The following is a 21,450-nucleotide window of genomic DNA, read 5'->3' as shown; positions in this document are numbered from 1 at the left end:
TTTAGAGTTCTACTACTGGGTAGTTTCTCTACATCCTGTATCATATCATTATGTCATTATGATCAAATTTACTGGTTGTATTTTTTTATACAGTTGTAAATATCAATAAATAAATTTTAAAAAAAAAATTAATTGATATAAAACTGGGATGGTTATTTATAAAAGTGATAGTCTTGCTTAAAATTGTACCGTTCATAAATTTATACAGTTTTTTAACGCTCTCGATTTTATGTTCAGAAATCCAATACTTTAAATCAATTAGTTACTGTTTAGGTCAACCTACGATTGCAGTCTGAAATTTGATCTGCTATATTGTTTTTAACTTTTATTTCAATTTTTTTTTTAATTAATCGAAATCATCCAAACATACAATTATCGCCAAATATGCTTAATAAACTAAAACTTGATAGGCTTTTTAAAAAATGCATATAAACCAAATATGAAACTGCATAATAATCTGGACCTTGGTTGTGAATGATATACCACTTTAAAGGCTTATTTCAGTCGCCACCTAATAAATAACATGAATGGCCCGTCTGGCTTTTATTTATTCACGAATTTCGTTTTACTTGGGGATTGTAAGTTTAAATACTCAATCATACTGACTTATTCACTTATTATTATTATCACTTATTATTTACCACATTCTTCCTAAAGCGCAATAAGCCGAAAGATTTTTGTATTTGTGTGCATATTCCGCAAGTACATATTCATGTGAATAATTGAATTATTCAGATAATGGAAACAGTGCCTCTTGTTATGCCTAAACAACCGGTTATTATTCTTAATGATAATTTATAATGATAGCTACGAAATTTAATTAATTTATGCAATAAACTTAGATTGATTTTATAGCTATGAGTCATCATATAATTCATAGAGTTCATAGTTCATATCAAACCATGTAATCATGATATGCCTGTTTTTTATATTATTAATTATATGTGTGGCCGATACGTACACGCTCGTATAAATCCTGCCTAAGATCTACGTTCCTAAAATCATAGCCGTATTTATTTTTACAAAACAATAATGCCCTTCTAGGTATGTTTATGTGTTGTAAATATTTTTTTATACAATTCATAATTAAAGGAAATACTATTTCAACAAACAAAATATAATAATATAATATAATATCCCATCTTCAGGAACGTAGCCAAAACCGTTGGTAAAATAATTTTTCCTTTAAATTAAAAAAAAAATTACGTTCACCTTAAATAACTTTCATTTATAAAATCTCATAATATGAAATCCAGATGGTTGAGATGGTATATGTGGCTCGAAGCAATCTATCTGGACGCCTCTACAGATCAATGAATGCCAGTATAGTAGGCAAGGAACCATGTGAGAGGCCAAAAACCAAATGGATAGTCAGAATCAACAAAGATGGGAAAGAGCTGCATGCAGTAGCCGAAGATAGGCAGGCGTGGAGAAGAAAGCTGGTTCGGGCGGCCAAAGATCTACAAGGTCTGAAAAAGCTGCAAAAATATATATATAGATATTATATACTCTTATGAAATCGGAGTTTTATGAAAAATTTGTCTCTAAACAAGTTTATTTATTTATTAAATAAAACCAAAAATTGTATCCGATTCTGTCTCAACACTTTATTTCTCATTAGTCCAACGTTTCGGCCATTCCAGCCATCTTCAAGGACATCTTCAATACAAAACTCCTCACATTAATTCACAATTTCTATTGCAGGCTATTCTGCCCAGGTCATTTTCTTTATTCTAATTTCAAAACCTATTTATTTAAAATTTAAAAACATTAACATTTATTTTTCTCTATAAAATTATCAACAATATAAAACACACCACCATATAACAAACCATTTGGTGGTGTGTTTTATATTGTTGATAATTTTATAGAGAAAAATAAATGTTAATGTTTTTAAATTTTAAATAAATAGGTTTTGAAATTAGAATAAAGAAAATGACCTGGGCAGAATAGCCTGCAATAGAAATTGTGAATTAATGTGAGGAGGAGTTTTGTATTGAAGATGTCCTTGAAGATGGCTGGAATGGCCGAAACGTTGGACTAATGAGAAATAAAGTGTTGAGACAGAATTGGATACAATTTTTGGTTTTATTTAATAAATAACTACCTTGTCTCGAAAAAATTTTGAAATAATATAATTAAAGTTTATTTATTTTAAAAATTAATTCTCACTAGTAGTCTAGCTTAAATATTTCATATGATACATGCTATTATATTCTTGCAGTTAAAAACAATATCGGATATAGAAGTGATAATTATCACGTACTATATTACGGAAAAGGAAATTGCATAGATCTTAAATTGATATTATATCCGGCAGGAATATTTCAGCGACCTTTTAAAACCAGTTTGTATAAAAGTGGGAGTAGGAATAGCAGATAAATATTTTTGAAACATTAAAACTATCTAATTTATTAATCGATGTTTTGGTAACATCGATTTTCGTTTGGATATAGATTGATGTACTAGTTTTCTTTGCTGTATATGTGGGAGGAGATATGGAAGAGAATTGGAACAGCCGCCTATCGTAAAAGGCAGTGATAATGGACAGGTTCTTCGGGTTCCATTATATGAGGTCTGACCAATTACCACTAATGCATCTGATAAATCTATTTGACCCCCATTAGGATAAATAAAACCTGAATCGATGGTTATATCTATGATTACGCGTTTACAGTCAATATAAACCACAAAACGATCTTAAATCTATGTTATTACTTGCTAGGTGTTTGAGAAATTGGAAACCCACCTTATCCATTGGACAAATTATAATTTATATTTTAAACTATGGACACTCCCGCTGAAATCGATCAGGGACATCTGAGGTTAACATTAAATAATTAATAAATATTCCAATACCCACGGAATAAATTTTTATTTTTTACTGTATTCTGTAACCATATATAAAAATAAAGTGATAATAAAATAAAAAAATAAATTTTAATTTATTGTAGTGATGTTAGGACTGTTGAAACCCGTAATATTTAAATTGATTGTAAAAGCTGATCAAATATGACTCAATTATATTGTCAAAATTGAAGGTATCCTTCATACACAGATATACATATAGCATACCTCCTATACGTACGTACTAAATACCAATTAAAATCTTTTCAGGAGGGTACGAAAAAAAAAAAGAAAGAAAAAAATTGTCAAAAACAGATAGTAGCACTGCCTACTGTACATTTATTTCTGATCTTATTGATTTTTGCTGAATTATTAACGTGTTTACTAATTTTTGACAATGGAATTCATTTTATAATTACACTGCAATCTAGTTACGATCCTTCCCAGTTGCTAGATTTATTGATTTAGATAGATTAGATAGCCACGGAACCTTCTAATTTAAATTAATGCTTGAAGTACCACCAACGGGTGGTTCCTTTCCAAGATTTTCATGTGTAAATAAAACATTCCACAGATTTACTTATTGTATTTATTATTTATACAGTTTTAAATTACATTACATAAATACATAAAAAAAAGATTAATTGAATACAATTGAAAGCTTGATATAAATCGATATATTTAGTTATTTACACATTGGGTTAGTAATTGAAGCAATTTCTTATTACATCTATTTAGTTTAGAGCGGTAAATACATTAAATAATAAAAATGTATGGTAAAACATTATAAATAACTTCAATACGACTCAACCAATCTGCTCGAAACTTGGGAGTGGTTCAGGGTTCTATAAATTGCACCAAAGGGCTCCAACTGGATCTAAATAAATAAATTAGAACCTTAAGTACAAAATAAAACGTTTGAAAAGTACTTATTTATTTTAAACCAATACTTCGCCCTTATAAGGGCATGCGTTCAATAAGTTTTACCTGAGCTAATAATTATTAGAATTTAATGTGTGTTTGTTTTTTTAGTTTTTCAGGGAATTTAATCACTGCACAAATAACATTATCAAAATATAAGAAAGGAAAAAATTTATTAATTTATAATACTCTTGAAAAAAATTGTATGCTTTAAAAAAAACAACACTGTATTATCCTAAATAGTGGTCCGATTTAGTTTTTTTTTTTTTTTTCCGTTGAGATAATTTATTTATCCATCATGTTAGCATATATATAAAATATGGATGGTCCTTATTATATAATAATCCCACTATTCTTCAATATGAGTACGACATTGAAACAATTCGGACAGACTGACCTATTGAAGTAAGCGATTTAGATGCATTAAATCTAAATGTCGTTAATGTAGGTTAAAATAGGGGACATTCAGCTTTTATAGGAACATTTACAGAAACGTAGGAAATGGATAAAATACGGAGAGTTATGATCGATTATATGAACAATGGTCTCAGGGAGAAAAATAAAACCTCCAAGTAAATCTAGGTGAAAATTTATTTTGATTTATTAATTTTTATTTGCAAAATGTTGTTAAAAGGTTTCAGATGACGCTAAATACGAACATGATTTGCTTCTTCCAAACAGAAAAATTGTTGACCTACTTTATTGAAATCCTAATCACGTTTTTTAGATTTTTTTTTAATTGAAAAGCATTTAATAGTATCAGTAATACGTTTTTCTTATTCTAAGGTAATAGACGAATTGGTGGCATATAATAACCATGAAAAAATATATACTTTCTGAGCTACACGCCAAAAATGCTTAATTTTTTACCGAAAAAATTGGAATAGTCTAGAACCTTCCCGGAAAAATCCTGAACATTTACCTGAAATCCCCATCACAGTAGGATGAACGGTATGGCAGTGCATTAGGTACGAACAATTATTTATTCAACAAATATTGATTTTTTATATATTAGAAAGAAAGTATTGTTTCTCAAATAACGCCTGAGTGAGGAGGTGATTTGTTCATAGTCATGTCCAACGGCTAGGTTTTCCCCCAAATTAAGAGTACTAACTTTATAGATGCTCGCTATGCCCTAAGGGTTAACTCACTACAATAAAATAATAAATGATTATATGTTACGGCCAGATTCATACCCCTTAGTGAGTGTATAGCATAGTGCATATAGCGTAGCTAATAATAAATAAATAACGCAGGAACCTTAACAATATTAATTTAATATATAAAAATCAATATTTGTTTATTTGTATTTTATGCACTGTCGCATAGTGGTGGAAAGTGTAAAAAAAACAACTCCAAAATGTTTCTTACAATCAAATACCTATAAATAAATTCACCGTAATTGGTTCTCCATCAAACAATAAATGAGAGCCGTTGACTTTATCTTAGACGTTATTTTGGCATTAGGAAAAAGTGATTTTTACTAGTTGAGGTTATTTTGTTTATGTAAAAATGATTTTGGTATTCCCAGCCAATACCAACGAAAGTTAGTGTACATATTATAGTATTTCAAAAGTAAGTTTGATTCTTGAAATATTTTTTTCTAAATTTCTAGGGCCTTTTCAAATTTAATACCGGAAAATTGCAACCTTTTTGATAATACAGAAAAAATGAGCTTTATTGACCTTTTGTAATGAGATTATTTTCACATAAAGTGTACATATTGAAGCAACTATTGTATAAGTTTCATATAACGTATAAAGTCAGGAGCCTTCTTGGAAGGTGTAATATAATATAAACATATATGATATATGGTAGTTGATCTAAAATTAAAAGTTGTTACCATTAATGAAATTGTGAAAAAATAGGTTAATTTGACTTGTAATTAATGATCTAGGCAGAATAGCCAAACCGTTCATTGGAGTGATGATGGTGCTTTTTGCTAAATTGCTGGATTTTGCTGGGAATAATGTAGGCTATTCGGATGTCTCTGTTAATCGGAAGGATATATTTTTTTTCAAGGTTATTAGATCTCAATCTATTTATCTAAGAAAATATTACTACCGACGAATTAGTACAAGAGCCCAAGAGGAGAACAAAGGGAGTTATCACACCCCAATTTTTGATTACTTTAATGAAAACTATGTATAATTAATAGTCAAAATTGATGAGTCTGCCAAGTATAGGTAGGGGGAAAAAAATTGGCGGCTGTTTCAAAACCTTAAAAAAACACTAATTTTTTATTCAGAGCTCTATATCTTAAAAAATAGGAAAAACACAAGAAAACCTAAAAGAACGTCAGTTAAAGAAGAGCAAATTTGCTAAAATATGAGCCCTAATAGAGTTATTTACGTTAAATAGTTTTCAAGATATAGCTTTTTAAAAAGCAACATTTCATAAAAATGTGAATTTATTTTGAAAAATCTATATCTCAAAAACCATTTGACGTACAGATCTAATAGTACTCAAATTAAAGCTAGTTTAATGAGCTATAAAGTAGTTTATGACGTTTATCTTTATAGGAGTAATAGTTTACATAAAATTTGCTAAAATAAATTGATTTATTGTTGTTCAGACAAATTTTCATTTGCCAAATTTATATTCATATGTGAATATCATAAAAAATACTACCCCCACGAAGATAAGTGACATAAACTACTTTATAGGAAGTTACGTTTCCTTTATTTTGAGTGTTGGCAGACATATGTGCGTCTTATGGGTCTAGAGATATATTTTTTAAAGAATCCAACATTTTATAAAAACAACTAGAAATTAAGATTTTGTGAGTTTATTTTATCAAATATCATAAAAACTGCTACTCCTACAAAGATAAGCGTTATGAACCATTTTATAGTAAATTTAACTTGCTTTAATTTGAGCGCTGGCAGACATCTGTACGTCCAATGGTTCCTGAAATGAAGTTTTTCATAAATCAAACTTATTGTCTGAACAACTATAAATCAATTTATTTTAGCAAATATCATGAAAACTACTATCTGTACGAAGGTAAAGGTAATAAACTTCTTTATAGTCCATTAAACTAGCTTTAATTTGAGTGCTAACAGACATCTGTACATCACATAGTTCCTGAGATATAGATTTTTCAAAATAAATTAACTAAGTACTAATCTTTCAGTAGATTTTTAAGAAATTTTGATTTTTAAAAATCTATATCTCGAGAATTATTGGACGTAAATAGCTCTTTTAGGGCTAATATTTCAGCAAATTTACTCTTCTTTAAACAATGTTCTCTCAGATTTTTTAGTGTCGTTGGGAGTTTTTAAGATATATATTTCAGGATGAAAAATTAAGGTTTTGAAACAGCCGCCATTTTTTATTCCCCCTACATATACTTGGCAGACTCATCAATTTTTACTAATAATTATACATCATTTTTATCAAAGTACTCAGAAATTGGGGTGAGATAACTGCCTTTTTTTCTTCCCGGCTCTTGTACTAAACGAATTGTCGACATTAAGTTGTACATATGGCAGTTGAAATTATCCTAATCATTGTATATTGAAAGCCAATTTATGTTGACAAATCATAAAATTAATGTACATGTAAATGTTTAATTTTAAATAAATACAACAATTAATATAAAACTTTCAATTGTGTTCATTCAATTTATATTTATACTCAACTCTAGCAATAGCGAATCATTGTCGGGTCTAATAGTACTGAAGTACCTACAAAAAATATTAGATGACTACAATATTGGAAAAAAAAATTAACAACAAGTTCTAATATATTTTATAATTCTGTATATATTTTAAAATATATTGCCATGTATGTATTATTTATTATATATGATTCTATATCAAATATTCCCAATACTTCTGTTGTTTAGTGAGGTGTTAAACTCAACACTTCAAACGAAACAAGATATGCATTTAATAACTCGAGATTGTCATTAATTAATCATAATTGCTTTAGGAAAAGAGAAGGGACAAGTAAAGCATTAGACTGCGCCTGAACGACCTTACGAGTCAGTATGATTATCTTCAGTGGGGAAAAATAATTAAGAACGCATTAATGCCATAGATTTATGTCGAGATTTCCTGAATGTCGTTTGTATTATTCAGGTATTGCGTTATATTTATTAGCAAATGTATTATTCAATTAAAATTATAGTAATATTTTTATATTTATTTTAACATACAATATCATAGAAGGCAAGTATCGTATTATAAATAATTTGCCACGATGCTAAGCTATTGCGTGATGCAGAATTTAAAAACAAAACTAATTGCCTTTAGAAATAATTTTTCAGTCTCTGCGTTCCATGTAATTACTCGGATACTCAATGCAGACTAGAACACCTTGATAAATACAATCGATTGTAACAATCAGTGAGAAATAAAGGAAACAATCGGGCACATTCTCTTTGGCACATTTTATATTATGAATTTTTTTTAAGTATGAGGAGAAGATGGTGAGAGGTATGTTCAGTGAACAAAACAAATAAGTAAGACTTATTTATTAGTGCCAACATTTCGGCCAAATTTTCAAGCATAATTTATAAGAGGAATTACATAATAATGAGAAAATAATAAAACTACTAGCATTATGCCGTTTTCCAATTTCAGGCGCCTTTTAAATATTGCTCGATTTAACTAGCTTCAGTCTCCTCTTCCTATTTTAAGCAAATATTTCAAAGTTTATAGGACCGTCGCTTCCTGGGGAATTTAGTGAGGCGGGTCCGGCCAATAATGATTGCCTTCTAATATTTTATAGGATACAGGATAATATAATATTAATAGTGATATTGGACCGTCGGTCCTAGGAGATTCAGTGGGGCGGGTCCGGCCGGGAAGATTGCCTTCTAATATTTTATAGGATACAGGATGACATAATATTAATAGTGATATTCAGTGGGGCAGGTCCGGCCGGGAAGATTGCCTTCTAATATTTTATAGGATACAGGATGATATAATATTAATAGTGATATTGGACCGTCGTTCCTGGGAGATTCAGTGGGGCAGGTCCGGCCGGGAAAATTGCCTTCTAATATTTTATAGGATATTGTATAATATAATATTAATAATGATACAGGACCGTCGCTTCCTAGAAGGATTACCTTCTAATATTTTTTGTGTTATAATCTCTGCTATTTTGAGATTGTGACATGTCGCAAATTGGCCAACATACTCGCTATATGTTTCGTGTCTGAAAGGTGAGATTAGTAATGCTACCACAGAGGGTGAGAGTGGCGGGTTTAACGCCGTTTTCCAATTTCTGGCGATTTTTATATGTTGCTTGAATAACTTAGACACATAAGAAGATAACAGATAATATAGGTACCTAGTAGTATTGGCGTAAATGTATAGTGTCATATGGAAATTGAATGAGAATATAGTAATATTAAAATTAAGAATGAAAGAATAAAAACTTGATACATAAAAATAAAGATAAAGGTATGGAAATAAACTAATTAAATTGAAAAAATTTTAATTAATGTAAAATAAACAACTCAAACCCATTAGTTGCTAATCTTGGTTCCTCTTTCATTCCTGTCAATTCTCCGAGTTGTTTGAAAAGATGATGGCCTCGAGACCTTATATTGTAAAACTGTTTTTAGAGTGCTATAAATGGGTAGTTTCTTTACATGCCTGTATCATACTATTATGATCTTACTTCAAATTTACTTATTGTATTTTATGTACAGTTGTAAATGTCAATAAATAAATTTTAAGAAATTAATGTAAAAGAATTTCTAAATGACAAACTTTATTGAGAAAAACAAAATATGTGATTAATTAAATATTAAATATGTAAGAACAATGAGAAAATTGAAGAATTGGATATAAAGTTCTAAAAGTCAAGAATAGTCAGTAGTGTAGATAACAATAATTAGATGTGGTGCACATAACAATATAATGTGTAAGGAAACAAGGAGAAAAATGGTTAGAAAAAAGAATAAAAGATAGTTAATATAAGAAACATACCATCTACAATCAGGTCCTCAAGTAAAGTAGCGCAAGCGGAAAAAACGTGAATTACAAAATATGTGAGAGAGGTACATTGGTGGAAATGATTGAAGACAATATATGAATTAAATTATAAAGACAACTGTGAACTAAACTTGGGACGACGGTAGCAGCGTGGTTCCGCGCCTGTCTACCAACTCAGAGGTTGTGAGTTCAAGCCCGGCTCCACCCGAGATTGTTTTTCAAGCATAAAATTATACAAAACTCACTCACAGCTTCCTTCCCCCTGAGCATTTGTGAGGTCCGTTAGCCAATGGGTGACACTAACAAAAAATAGGGGTGGGAGTGACGAACCCACCCTCTGTATGAAAAAACCCTCGTCAAGAAAAAATTAAGGAAATACATCGCGCGAGGCCCCTTGGACCTCCACGGTCTGTAACGGCAATAATAATAAATAAATAAACTACTCAACAAAAACTTTTTGTTCTTTCATTTTTAATGTTAATATCGCTATATTCCCATTCAGTTTTAATATTGTTATAATATGACACTATAAATTTGCACCAATACTACTAATATACTTATATTATCTGTTATCTTATTATGTTTGGAGTTATTATGTATTTTCTTTTACTCATTATGGTTGATATTTTATTTTTTTTGTTCTTATCCTTGATGAAGGCCTGAAATACTGGACGAAACGTTGGGAATAATGAACAAGTTTTACTTATTGTGTTCTTCATTGTCCGAACTCCCAACCATCTTATATATGACCCACGGTCAACTATTTACTGATAACTATGAAATTGTTTAAATAATTTTTTTAATATGTAAAGCGAATATTACGGTTAAAAAAATGAGTTGGCACTAGAATAACCTTGCATTAGAAAACCTACCATAATCGATTTTCCTCACTATGATTTATGAGAATTCAGAGCGGTCAATGATTAGGAAACTGCTGATCTCATCGTATTAAATTTTATTCTTTTAGAAAGGATTGAATACAAACTGTTAGGACAAACTTTTTTTTTTTATACACGATTCTCACAAAGTTATAGCTGGTTCCGGTTAATATAAAAAAAATAAGTATCGTAAGAATAACATTTTTGTTATAAATAATTTATTTAAGGCATATATGAATTCCAAATACTTATTTATTAAGAAAAGGCAGTGATATATAAGTGGAAAAGTCAATTGCTCTGTTATGGGTATGCAGTACTGCTGATTTTTCCGAGAAAAAAACCCACTGTGCGCCTTGAAAATACCGGTTTTACCCGACAAATACATGCCTCATTACTCGCTCTTGGAGAATCGTTATAATTGCTTAACTTTATATTTGATATAGTCATAATTGTACTATAGGACATTGCAAGTAATGTAAGTGTAGCAACTGTACCAAATGTATACAACATCCAGTGGTGTATCCTCCTGACGTTAAGTAAATCATTCGATTTCGCTAGGTCTCGAATCTGACTCCTCTTCGGCCTACGTCGAGTTACGTCATAGTACAAGAGCCAGGGAGAAAAAAAGGCAGTTATCTCACCCCAATTTTTGATTACTTTAATGAAAACTATGTATAATTACTAGTCAAAATTGATGAGTCTGCCAAGTATAGGTAGGGGGAATAAAAAATGGCGGCTGTTTCAAAATCTTAAAAAAAACATTGATTTTTCATTCAGAACTATATATCTTAAAAACTATCAACGACACTAGAAAATCTGAGAGAACATTATTTAAAGAAGAGTAAATTTTCTGAAATATTAGCCCTAAAAGAGCTATTTACGTCCAATAGTTCTCGAGATATACTTTTTTGAAGAGCAAAATTTCTTAAAAATCTACTGAAAGATTAGTAGTTAATTAAATTATTTTGAGAAATCAATATCTCAGGAACTATGTGATGTACAGATGTATATTAGCACTCACATTAAAGCTACTTTAATGGTCTATAAAGAAGTGTATGACCTTTACCTTCCTAGGAATAGTAGTTTTCATGATATTTGCTAAAATAAATTAATTTATAGTTCTTCGGACAATAAGTTTGATTTACGAAAAACTTCATTTCAGAAACCTCTATTTTTTGTTAATTTCTAGTTGTTCCTATAAAATGTCGAATTTTTTAAAAAATATATCTCTAGATCCATAAGACGCACATATGCCTGCCAACACTCAAAATAAAGGAAATTTAACTTACTATAAAGTAGTTTATGAAACTTATCTTCGTAGGGGTAGTAGTTTTTATGATTTTCACATATGAATATAAATTTGGTAAATGAAAATTTGTCCGAGCAACTATAAATCAATATATTTTAGCGAATTTCATGTAAACTATTAGTTCTACGAAGATAAACATCATAAACTACTTTATAGCTCATTAAACTAGCTTTAATTTGAGTACTAATGTACGTCAAATGATTTTTGAGATATAAATTTTTCAAAACAAATTCACTAACTACTGATCTTTCAGTACGTCCCATACAACATTTTTATGAAATGTTTCTTTTTAAAAAGCTATATCTCGAAAACTATTTAAGGTAAATAACTCTATTAGGGCTCATATTTTAGCAAATTTACTCTTCTTTAAATGACGTTCTCTTAGGTTTTCTTGTGTTGTTCCTACTTTTTAAGGTATAGAGCTCCGAGTGAAAAATTAGTTTTTTTTATCGCTTTAAAATAGGCGCCATTTTTTATTCCCTCTACCTATACTTGGCAGACTCATCAATTTTGACTATTAATTAAACATAGCTTTCATTAACGTAATCAAAACTTGGGGTGAGATAACTGCTTTTTGTCTCCTTTTGGACTCTCGTACTTTCAGGGATATCATGTGCTGCCATCTGTTGTATAAACTTATTAAAATGTCCATAATATTGGTTTTTGAATTGTTATTATTCTCAGGTTTTTTTTTGTGTTAAATATTTAATATTCTAAAAAATAATGTTTATTTTTATATAAGAAGATGGTCAGGGTTGCGGTCAAAAGAGAAATAAAAATAGTTTACAACTATTTTTATTTCTCTTTTGACCGCAACCCTGACCATGTTATATATCAATTTTTACGGTCAACTATATATACATACATACAATAATGTTTATTGTTTTTACTTTTTTTTTTTTTTATAAAAAACATTCTCCATTATATCAGACGCCTTGATAGTGAAATATGGTAGTTTCCATTATTGTGGAAAAGGTGTTAGCCACTACCATAGTGTAACTATTTGATAGTTACAATAATGTCGCACTGGGTCTGGCATGACCGTTAGAAGTACATTAACTATTAATTAATTCCTACTTTTGACTGTTATGTGTATACGCCCTTTAAGCTTATTGTCGCAACACATCAACCTTACCTACTGTAATGACGATTGGCGGGAAAATATTTTTCTTATATCTGTAATAATAAGTATAAAGGATTTAAATCTATATCCTTGAATTTTTAAGGTGGCAAAGAATAAAGTTCAAAAATCCAGTATAAAAACTTATCCGTTCAATACAGTTTGAACAAGAATATTATTATAATACTCAACTTAAATCCTTTATACCAATCGATACAGATATTATTTTTTGAGTCTGACTATCTACTTAACTTAACATCGACATTTTTTAGATTTAAATCCTTTATACTTATCAGTATATTTCAGACTCAGAAAAAAATTCTTAATTGATTGATAATCTGGATTTAAATTGTATATTATTATAATATCCAAGCTACAACTGTATTGAACGGATAAATTTTTATATACGAGTTTTTAAACTTTATTTTTTGTCTCTTGAAAAATCAAGAAAATGGACTTCAATCCTTTATACTTATCAGTACTAATACATTTGCCCCAAATCTTTAAATTGTATCAGTCTCGGGCCCCAAGAATGAATGCACTGCAGCCCCCCTAAAAAATCCACAAAAACTAGTTTCAAACACCTTTTTTTTCACTGTAGTTTGTGAGATATGGAGCAAATTCTTTTTTCTAACAAATAATTATCTTTCATTTTAGAGAAAATATCAAGAAAAGCGTTTTATTAGTCATAATCTCCCTCTCTATATCTCAGATACTACACTACTTAGGAAAACATTATATAATTACTTTTGTAGGAAATTTAATTTTAATTTAGAACAAATTTCACTATACCCAATTTTTACACATTCACCAATTCCTTCTGCCTCCTCTAATTATTCCAAACACATTGGACGTACGTAATGTATTCATGTTACTAAATAATATATAAAAAGCCATTGTTTTAGTTTTCCAATGCTAGAATTAGGTGTCTTATTTGGCTCTACTAATATTATAACTACCAGTGATGCGGCGAGAGGGATGCGCTGGGATCTTTTGAGCTCTGCTCTACCCCTTACACGTGGGGGATAGAGTGGGCTCAGGGATTCTCAGGTTGATTGTGTAAATATTGTATATTAGAGTGTAAATGTGACTAGAGACTATATTATTTTATCATTATGTTATTTTTTTTTCATACAGATAGTTTGGTTATGTTCATTTTGTTTATTCTTTTGTTTGTATATATTTTAAGAGAATTTTTTTTTGTATTCATTTATTTATTTTATTTTATTCTAGTATGTATGAGATCATTCATCACTATTACCTAATGCTCACAACTGTGTGGCTGATTGTAATATCTATCAATAAATAAAAAGTATTAAAAAAAAAATATAACTACATGGTCCAGAAAAATATATTTATATACCACTATTTTTGTTGGAAATTTAATTTATTTTAATTTTTCATTGAACTCAGTCGTTTTTTATGTACGAGCAAAAATATGGAAAAAATATTTTACAAGGTTTTTCAACATACACTCGCCCTCCCGAATCGGACGCACTAACTCTTGTAACTCTTATGCGCGTAATGCACTGGACGGTCTTAACAACAGAAAAAAGGTCTTTGTTATTTACGTATCTGACGTAAGAACAGATTCGTGATTGATAGAATCTAAAATATCTTTATCGATATTGGAATCTGGATTATATAATGTAGGCATTTTATTCTAATTTCAAATAACTTTTAATTATTTTTGGTTTATTAATTTCAGATCTAGACAATGACATTAACTGTAAAAAGAAAATAGTTTCTTATATAATTGCTAATTTTTTTATTTCTCTTGTCTAGGAGAAGACAACGTAGCAGTCTGTGGAAGAGAGATTTTATCCAACTAGGTAAATATTTAATACCTTCGAATATATATTCACATTTTAATTCTTCATTAAGATGGATAAAAAAAACCTTTTATTTATTTAAATGAAATGAATGTTAATATCATAAAATAAAACATAGCTTTCCTGCAGGAGTAATATAGTTCAAGTCAACTGGTAGTCCAAAAACATATTATGTGAAAATTTGACAAGAAATTCAGATTTACCACTCTTTGAATTGAGGTGTGAACAAGATGATCTTTTTTAAGTTTTCCTATTACTTCTGCTGAAAGACAATATGATTATATTTATTAATTAGCCTTTTGAAGTATAATTTGGATTAAATCTAACTGAAAAAGTGATCAAATTTAACATTTACTTTGTAAATATTAGTACCAAATTAAATATAAGTATAGGTTTGTCGGATTTGAGAATTCTTGGTTGCTTAGCGACTGTTCATATATAGCTTGTATGAACGACCATTTTTACTCTCTAAAGGTGAGCAGCATCGTTATTTGATGTCTTTCTTTTTCCCAGACATCGTTAAAGGTCGTCTTACTTTTTTCTTATCTATTTTTATTTTAACTTGGCAAAGAATTTCTTTCCTTACTATTTTCATTATCCTTAATTTCTCTTAGCATGCAATATTAACCGTGAAGGATGATGTTTAAATGAAGAGTGCTAAGAATTACAAATCTCTGGAAATGGGAGGTATTGTACAATTCGTTTCTCAGTTTAAAGATTTATGGAGGAGGAATAATTATACTTCGTGAAAGGCAGTGTGTTACTCGTGTGGCTCAAGTGACATTTAAAGATGTAAAGGAAAATTCGAAGCTTTGAAGAAAACCGCAGGGTGATTTGTCAAAAAAAACTACAAAGATAGTTTGTTGAAACTGCAAGCCAAGGAGGTATGTTAAAGAATCTATTCTTCATTGTAAACAACTTGACTGCGGTTATTTTTTGTTTTAGAAGTCATACCGATAACTAAAAACCAAATGATGCAATAAGTATCAAATCAAATATTTTAATCTAAAATATGCCAAACTTCTAAATTAATTCAACAAATAAGTAACTGCACCTTAATTTGCAAACGAAAATGGTTAAATAAAAAATCCAATAGAGCGCACTAAACGCAGTAGAAGCTGAGGGGTGGTATAACCCTATGTCAGATTTAAGTAATCCGAATTTTTCGGCTCTTTTTTTCATTTTATATAAAGTCGGGGTCGGAGGTCCCATTTTCTGATCCTCCCCCTTGCCGCGGACACCGAAAGACTTCTAAGACGCAGCGACTTCAATGCCGCCCCAGCCCAAGCACCATGAAAGCTAGGACCAGGCCTCCCCCTACCATCACGCCAGAGTTCCAGGACACGCTGGCCAGCCTCTGAGAGAAAAGGACGTCTTTTGAGACACCAGGCGAGTACACATGTTTTTCACCATTTCGCCCACTGCACACTTGGACGAGGAAAGCGGCTAGAGGACGTCACCAGATAAGCCATATCCCTTTACTTATGAGACCCTCTGAAATATTTAACATTATAATAATTAACATTCAATTAATACACTAACACAAACTGCCTTTCCAGGGAATTAACTATTTGAAATAAAGGGAAAATATACATGTTCATTAATAAGCAGAAAGTCTCTCACATTTTCAACCACACCTTTGTCCCTCACTACAATAATTTTAATTTAATACAATCGGGGTACCTGAAGTACAGCACGGACAGGTCCCGATGTAAACACCCTACTCTTTTTCAAAGCGAAAGTGAAGCCAATAAAGCCACACCCACGAAAGGAATGATTACGTTGAGATTAATAGAAATGACCATCATTGTAATCTAAACTGAAACAGAATGTATAATAATAATTTATTTATTTGTTAATGGGGCAACCTCCGTACAAATAGAATTAGTCTGTGAAATAGATAATCAATTGTAGTAATTTTACAAAAATGATGAGTTAAAGATCGTTTATATAAACTAATAACAAACAGTATACCCAAGCTGGGCTATCCACATTCGTTAGAATAAAATAGTAAAACAAAAACGTCACTTCATATTTAATAATATCAAAAAACAAAACAAAAACTATACCTCCTATTGGGACAATAGGTGTCCAGCTCTAAGCAAAAGGTTTTGGGTTACATATATATAAAAAACAGTTTAAGGTCCAATCCTGAGGGTGCAGACAGAAATTCATACAAATGATTTCGGCTAATATCACTTAGCTTTGGCATGTATCGGATTCGGTTCTCATGATAGCGGTGCAATTTGTCAACAAATGGAAACAATTCTCCAGGGTCGTTCCATCACAAGTGGCTGTGAGTGAGTATTTTATAATTATAAGCTTGAAAAAATCCCGGATAGGCCCGGGGACTTGAACTCGCAACCTTCGGGTTGGCAGGCGAGCTATGACGCTACTACTGCCACTCCCACTTATACATTTATAAAGTTATAAAAAAAATTAGTTTAAAAATTAATTTATAAGAAATTATATCTAATTTACTATTATTTGAAATTAACAAAAATTAGTAGATTCCTAATGATTTTAATTTTGTTACTGAAATAATAAATTTTGCCCTAACATAAATGAAATCTTAGTTTATATAAATTTTAGAGTAATATATGTTTGTAATTCTGAAGAAAGTAGACAGTTAGACGATTGCTAAAACAATAGGGTATTATAAATCAAACGTTACAGAGCCTACAACAGAAGTACTAAGTAGAATACATCAAAATAAAAACACTATTCTGCTTAGCTAAAACAATAGAATAGAATAAAAGTCCCTTAAACAAAGTTTTAATGAATATAACAGTCAACTATTTCAGGTAATTGTAAGGATCTTTACAAAGTTATAATTATAAACAAAAATTGTTCATTTGAAAACAAAAACATTTTTTACAACCTTCTTATGATGATATATATATATACAAGCCCCAAGAAAAAAATGACGAAGTAAAAAAAACTGCTGTGAATAAAAAACAGTTAAATAATTTTCAATGAATACTTCGAGGAATTGTATATAGGAAAATAAACCTGAATAATGTGACCTAAGAAGCTCTTAGGTCTACAATTTTCAGATAAAATAAGATAAAAAGAGATAGATCCAAACCAAAGCAACACTAGTCCAATTTCCTGGTGGCTTAAATCGTAGAAACAAATCTTGGCAATGGTTCATTTGTTATTATCCTCATTCTTGTCAGCTATAAGGAAAGAAATAAGAAAATCTTTTGATTAATAGAGTTGTAAACTTGGGGAAAAGGATATTAAAGAACCGCAGATGGGATTCCCAAAGCCGTCTTTGAGAGGTACTGGGTATTTAAAATTATTTATAACTTGGGTTTATGTTAGTTAAAATAAATTATTAAATTAATATTTGAGAATAAACAATCATTCTAAAATATTCAAACATTTACTAAGTAGAGATGGTCGGAGATTGCGGTCAGGAACAACAAACACAAATAACCAAAAGATTATTTATTCGTTCCGACGTTTCGACTTGACTTTAAGGTCTTCATCGGGGTTGTAAAACACAAACAGATAACCATAATTCAGAGAAACATAAACTTAAAAAGAAAAAATAAACTAACAAATTTAGAATTTTGAGAATTTGACTCCCTGATGAAGATATCCAAACGTGTTTTTCTTTGCTGACCGCACCCACCCTCAACCCCGACCAGCTTCTCCAATCAGTAATCTACGGTCAACTATCTACACCTCATACATTATAATTAGTTCAAAATATAAAATAGTTGATTAATAATTATGGAATTAGACAGTAGCAGATTGATAACAATGAAAGATGAAATATAATATTATATAGGTAAGAAGATAGTATTAGATATGTAGGTAGTGTCTAAACAACTGAAAAACAATTTGAATCAGCGTTCTACATGCTGACAATGAAAGATGAAATATAATATTATATAGGTAAGAAGATAGTATTAGATATGTAGGTAGTGTCTAAACAACTGAAAAACAATTTGAATCAGCATGTAGAACAATACGAAAAAAAATGAAATGTATATATCTTTCATACCTACGTACATAAACGTACATATTCCTACCTATGTAACATTATATTTCATCTTTCATTGTTATCAATCTACTACTATTTAATTCCATGGTTATTAATCAATTATTTTTTATTGTCAATTCATTCTTATGTATATTCCCAAATTTGTTAGTGTATTATTTCTTTTTAATTCTATATTTCTCTGAATGATGTTTGTTATCTCGTTTAATTCTAATGCTCTGATGAAGAACTGAAACTCAACCCAGGTCGAAACGTCGGCTCGGATAAATATTTTTTTGTTTATATATATTTTTTTTTGCTGACCGCACTCCCCCACCGTCTTCTCCATTTATTCATCTACGGTCAACTATCTACACCTCATTTTAAAAGCCTATTTATTTAAGTATAAAAGTTACTATGAACAATAATAATAATTTTTTTAATCCTACATAAAGATGGCACAGGTCAGTTTTCTCGCTTAATAAAGAGTTTTATTAAACTTCGAAAATCACACCTGCGATTGTGAACACTAACAGTTACAGAAATTTATATAAAGCAGTTTTATTGATTGAAAAAATTAATTAAATTGGTCACTACTTGGTCTCTTTGCTTGGAAGAAGGAATATAATGGTGGGGCTTGACGCCTGGAGGAGGGGTGTGTTCCTTTCGTAGGCGTGGCAGATACGCCTTACTGAACAGCTGAGAGTTGCCAGAAATAAATATATTTTAGGATCCTTTATATTCGCATAAAAATGAGTCTGAACAGAAAAGAACAAGAAGCATGAATTTCTCTCAGAAGCCTTTATGGATTTTCATTATTGATATACCAAATTATTGGAAATCACCTTTACTACTGCTTCGACTTTCTTTAAATTTACTATTAAATGAACAGTTTTACTTAAATTAATGTGCTGAATCCATATTTACACCAACGTAATGTTGCCTTAAATAGGCGTGGCCTAATTCCCACCCTTAGCGTCATTTTTGCATAGGACAGTAAGGCTATGGACCAATGGATCGTTGGGCTCGGTGGATCCGTAGTGTAAAGATGCAATGGAGGATTACAATAAAGTTAAAAAAAATATTTGTATACTTAACCTAAACTGCTTATTTTTTTTATTTATTTAATTTTAAGTGTTTTGACCACTAGGGTCATTTACACTGCAATTACAAATTTAGTAGATTACATGTGACATAATAACAATTACAGAGTTTGAAATTTACAATTACAATTTAAATTTTACAATGTTGCAATTACAAAGGTACATTACTATATTAAAGTATACATCCGCTTATACATACTGGAATCACAGACTATGTGATCAGAGATTTTATATAAGAGAATATATAATTATAGTTCATTTTATCTAACCATCTTATTAATTTAATGAAATTAAATTCATTGTCCCTGTCAGTTAAAAATATCCTGCCCATATAAGAACAGTATAACTGTAGCTACTCCTATGCCTGCTACATCTCACCACCCGGACCCCCACATATGCCAGACACCCGGAGCTCTGCTAGGCATATTCATTGCTCTTATTAACTCGTTCTTTTCGATGAGGAAGAATCCTGAGCATTGTAAACAAGGCATACGGACGTGTCTCGACTTTCTGAAAGGTGAAACAAAGGATCTGTTTATTTATTGAAAACAGATGAAGGTGAGGGTGACTAGACGTTTATTTATGGCTATTTTATAAGCATTTATCAATAAAAAATATATATTTCGTCAATTAGTTTATGTTCCGGAGGTTTCTACCACGTAACTTGAGAATCCAACCTAAGAATCATGGGAAAATCAAACTAAAGAATCATGCAATATTAATATATTTATCACCTAATGAGGTTTTAATATTTTGTTTTAAAAATGGTTATACTAGGTTAAATGTTTAATCCTTATGTACTGTATTATCATTGCAGTAGGGTATATATTTTTTTATGATTTAACACAGGTATGTGATATTTTTGTTTTTAGCCTTCTCGATGTTTCTCTTATTCATTTTTTTTATTTTGGCTATTTAATTATTGTAAAAAATAAATCAAATCTAGAATTAGAATAAAAACATTATGACCATGGCAGATACACGTACATATATGTTTATTTTTTTATGTATCATCCTAGTTCAAAACCTTGTTACATAATCAAACCTGTCTGTAGGTGTCTATAATCGATATTCGGGGTACTGTTGAGTTACTTTCCTGTTTCTATTTTCAAGTTATATTTATTGAAAATTGATGACTAGTTATGGCAGATACACCATAGCTCTTGTCCAGAGTTTTTAGTTATATCAATAGATAAATTTATGATTAAATAAATATATTATACTATAAATATTAATAGGATAAATTTATCTTTAAAAGGAGCTTTGATCCTTAAATATTGGATAGGGCATAAATAAATTATAAATTAAAGTTTAAATAAGGAAATATTATGTTGAACATTTAGTGTATTGAAAATACTGTCGTACTCTCAAAGACTGCCTTGATCACCAACCCCCCCCCCCCACATGATCACAAACCCTTTACTTTTTTGAAAACCTTTTATTTCATAATTTAAACGACAAGTGCTATAACTACTGATGCATCTATCTCAGAATA

The 21,450-nt window shown here is 30.1% G+C and overlaps 1 protein-coding gene across 2 annotated transcripts in view; it reads left to right on the top strand.

Moving 5' to 3' along the window:
- The window catches only part of LOC106685093 (ABC transporter G family member 23), a 207,867-nt gene that overhangs the window by 99,971 nt on the left and 86,446 nt on the right, over positions 1-21,450 (top strand). The window contains exon 3 of one of the 2 annotated variants that reach the window (XM_014427586.3): positions 14,815-14,861. The exons of the other annotated variant lie outside the window; for it this stretch is intronic. The gene's annotated coding sequence lies outside the window, so the exon portion shown is untranslated. The remainder of the gene's footprint in view (positions 1-14,814; positions 14,862-21,450) is intronic. 2 annotated transcript variants of the gene reach the window in all.

The sequence above is a fragment of the Halyomorpha halys genome, unplaced genomic scaffold (assembly GCF_000696795.3).
Source record: "Halyomorpha halys isolate HHAL.00 unplaced genomic scaffold, Hhal_1.1 Scaffold657.1, whole genome shotgun sequence".
NCBI classification, from domain to species: domain Eukaryota; kingdom Metazoa; phylum Arthropoda; class Insecta; order Hemiptera; family Pentatomidae; genus Halyomorpha; species Halyomorpha halys.
Note: the sequence above shows the minus strand (reverse complement) of the source record. Positions and strands in the feature narration are given on the sequence as shown.